Raw genomic sequence first — 4,330 nt, forward strand, 5'->3', positions numbered from 1 at the left:
ATCAAAACTCATAAACTCATAATATAACTGTCATCGAAACCTTAAGCGTGCGGACCCTACGGTTCGAGAACAATGTAGACATGACCGAGACACGTCTCCGGTCAATAACCAATAGCGGAACCTGGATGCTCATATTGGTTCCTACATATTCTACGAAGATCTTTATCGGTCAGACCGCATAACAACATACGTTGTTCCCTTTGTCATCGGTATGTTACTTGCCCGAGATTCGATCGTCGGTATCCAATACCTAGTTCAATCTCGTTACCGGCAAGTCTCTTTACTCGTTCCGTAATACATCATCTCGCAACTAACTCATTAGTTGCATTGCTTGCAAGGCTTATGTGATGTGCATTACCGAGAGGGCCCAGAGATACCTCTCCGACATTCGGAGTGACAAATCCTAATCTCGAAATACGCCAACCCAACAAGTACCTTTGGAGACACCTGTGGAGCACCTTTATAATCACCCAGTTACGTTGTGACGTTTGGTAGCACACAAAGTGTTCCTCCGGTAAACGGGAGTTGCATAAACTCATAGTCATAGGAACATGTATAAGTCATGAAGAAAGCAATAGCAACATACTAAACGATCGGGTGCTAAGCTAACGGAATGGGTCATGTCAATCAGATCATTCAACTAATGATGTGATCCCGTTAATCAAATAACAACTCTTTTGTCTATGGTTAGGAAACATAACCATCTTTGATTAACAAGCTAGTCAAGTAGAGGCATACTAGTGACACTTTGTTTGTCTATATATTCACACATGTATTATGTTTCCGGTTAATACAATTCTAGCATGAATAATAAACATTTATCATGATATAAGGAAATAAATAATAACTTCAATATTTTCTCTAGGGCATATTTCCTTCAGTCTCCCACTTGCACTAGAGTCAATAATCTAGATCACGTCACCATGTGATTAACATCGATAGTTCACATCATCATGTGATTAACACCCATAGTTCACATCGCCATGTGACCAACACCCAAATGGTTTACTAGATTCAGTAATCTAGTTCACATCGCTATGTGATTAACACCCAAAGAGTACTAAGGTGTGATCATGTTTTGCTTGTGAGAGAATCTTAGTCAACGGGTCTTTCACATTCAGATCCGTTATGTATTTTGCAATTTTCTATGTCTACAATGCTCTGCACGGAGCTACTCTAGCTAATTGCTCCCACTTTCAATATGTATCTAGATCAAGACTTAGAGTCATCCAGATCGGTGTCAAAACTTGCATCGACGTAACCCTTTACGACGAACCTTTTGTCACTTCCATAATCGAGAAACATATCCTTATTCCACTAAGGATAATTTTGACCGCTGTCCAGTGATCTACTCCTAGATAACTATTGTACTCCCTTGCCAAACTCAGTGTAGGGTATACAATAGATCTGGTACACAGCATGTCATACTTTATAGAACCTATGGCCAAGGCATAGGGAATGACTTTCATTCTCTTTCTATCTTCTGTCGTGGTCGGGTTTTGAGTCTTACTCAATTTCACACCTTGTAACACAGGCAAGAACTCTTTCTTTGACTGTTCCATTTTGAACTACTTCAAAATCTTGTCAAGGTATGTACTCATTGAAAAACTTATCAAGCGTCTTGATCTATCTCTATAGATCTTGATGCTCAATATGTAAGCAGCTTCACCGAGGTCTTTCTTTGAAAAACTCCTTTCAAACACTCCTTTATGCTTTGCAGAATAATTCTACATTATTTCCGATCTACAATATGTCATTCACATATACTTATCAGAAATGATGTAGTGCTCCCACTCACTTTCTAGTAAATACAGGCTTCACCGCAAGTCTGTATAAAACTATATGCTTTGATCAACTTATCAAAGCGTATATTCCAACTCCGAGATGCTTGCACCAGTCCATAGATGGATTGCTGGAGCTTGCGTATTTTGTCAGCACCTTTAGGATTGACAAAACCTTCTAGTTGCATCATATACAACTCTTCTTTAAATCCATTAAGGAATGTAGTTTGGTTTATCCATTTGCCAGATTTCATAAAAATGCGGCAATTGCTAACATGACTTGGACAGACTTAAGCATCGCTACGAGTGAGAAAATTTCATCGTAGTCAACACCTTGAACTTTGTCAAGAACCTTTTTCGACAAGTCTAGCTTTGTAGATAGTAACACTATTATCAACGTCCGTCTTCCTCTTGAAGATCCATTTATTTTCTATGGTTTGCCGATCATCGGGCAAATCCATCAAAGTCCATACTTTGTTCTCATACATGGATAATATCTCAGAATTCATGGCCTCAAACCATTTTGCGAAATCTGGGCTCATCATTGCTTCCTCATAGTTCGTAGGTTCGTCATGGTCAAGTAACATGACCTCCAGAATGGGATAACCGTACCACTCTGGTGCGGATCTCACTCTGGTTGACCTACGAGGTTCGGTAGTAATTTCTGAAGTTACATGATCATCATCATTAGCTTCCTCACTAATTGATGTAGTAGTCACAGGAACAGATTTCTGTGATGAACTACTTTCCAATAAGGGAGAAGGTACAATTACCTTATCAAGTTCTACTTTCCTCCCACTCACTTCTTTCGAGAGAAGCTCCTTCTCTGGAAAGGATCCATTCTCAGCAACGAATGTCTTGTCTTCGGATCTGTGATAGAAGGTGTACCCAACGGTCTCCTTTGGGTATCCTATGAGGACGCACTTCTCCGATTTGGGTTCGAGCTTATCAGGTTGAAACTTTTCCACATAAGTATCACAACTCCAAACTTTAAGAAACGACAACTTTGGTTTCTTGCTAAACCACAGTTCATATAGTGTCGTCTCAGTGGATTTAGATGGTGCCCTATTTAACGTGAATGCAGCTGTCTCTAATGCATGATCCCAAAACGATATTGGTAAATCGGTAAGAAACACCATAGATTGTACTATATCCAATAAAGTACGGTTATGACGTTCGGACACACCATTATGATGTGGTGTTCCAGGTGGCATGAATTTGTGAAACTATTCCACATTGTTTTAATTGAAGACCAAACTCGTAACTCAAATATTTGCCTCCGCGATCAGATCGTAGAAACCTTATTTTCTTGTCACGATGATTTTCCACTTCACTCTGAAATTCTTTGAACTTTTCAAATGTTTCAGACTTATGTTTCATCAAGTAGATATACCCATATCTGCTCAAATCATCTGTGAAGGTCAGAAAATAACGATACCCGCCACGAGCCTTAACACTCATCGGATCGCATACATCAGTATGTATTATTTCCAATAAGTCAGTTGCTCGCTCCACTGTTCTGGAGAACGGAGTCTTAGTCATCTTGCCCATGAGGCATGGTTTGCAAGCATCAAGTGATTCATAATCAAGTGATTCCAAAATCCCATCAGCATGGAGTTTCTTCATGCGCTTTACACCAATATGACCTAAACGGCAGTGCCACAAATAAGTTGCACTATCATTATTAACTTTGCATCTTTTGGTTTCAATATTATGAATATGTGTATCACTATGATCGAGATCCAATGAACCATTTTCATTGGGTGTGTAACCATATAAGGTTTTATTCATGTAAACAGAACAACAGTTTATTCTCTTACTTAAATGAATAACCGTATTGCAATAAACACGATCAAATCATATTCATGCTCAACGCAAACACCAAATAACATTTATTTAGGTTCAACACTAATCCCGAAAGTATAGGGAGTGTGCGATGATGATCATATCAATCTTGAAACTACTTTCAACACACATCGTCACTTCACCCTTAACTAGTTTCTGTTTATTCTGCAACTCCCGTTTCGAGTTACTACTCTTAGCAACTGAACCAGTACCAAGTACCGAGGGTTGCTATAAACACTAGTAAAGTACACATCAATAACATGTATATTAAATATACCTTTGTTCACTTTGCCATCCTTCTTATCCGCCAAATACTTGGGGTAGTTCTGCTTCCAGTGACCAGTCCCTTTGCAGTAGAAGCACTTAGTCTCAGGCTTAGGTCCAGACTTGGGCTTCTTCACTTGAGCAGCAACTTGCTTGCCGTTCTTCTTGAAGTTCCCTTCTATCCCTTTGCCATTTTCTTGAAACTAGTGGTCTTGTTAACCATCAACACTTGATGTTCTTTCTTGATTTCTACCTTCATCGATTTCATCATCATGAAAAACTCGGGAATCATTTTCATCATCCCTTGCATACTATAGTTCATCACGAAGTTCTACTAACTTGGTGATGGTGACTAGAGAATTCTGTCAATCACTATCTTATCTGGAAGACTAACTCCCACTTGATTCAAGCGATTGTAGTACCCAGACAATATGAGCACA

This window comes from Triticum dicoccoides, chromosome 4B (assembly GCF_002162155.2).
Source record: "Triticum dicoccoides isolate Atlit2015 ecotype Zavitan chromosome 4B, WEW_v2.0, whole genome shotgun sequence".
NCBI classification, from domain to species: domain Eukaryota; kingdom Viridiplantae; phylum Streptophyta; class Magnoliopsida; order Poales; family Poaceae; genus Triticum; species Triticum dicoccoides.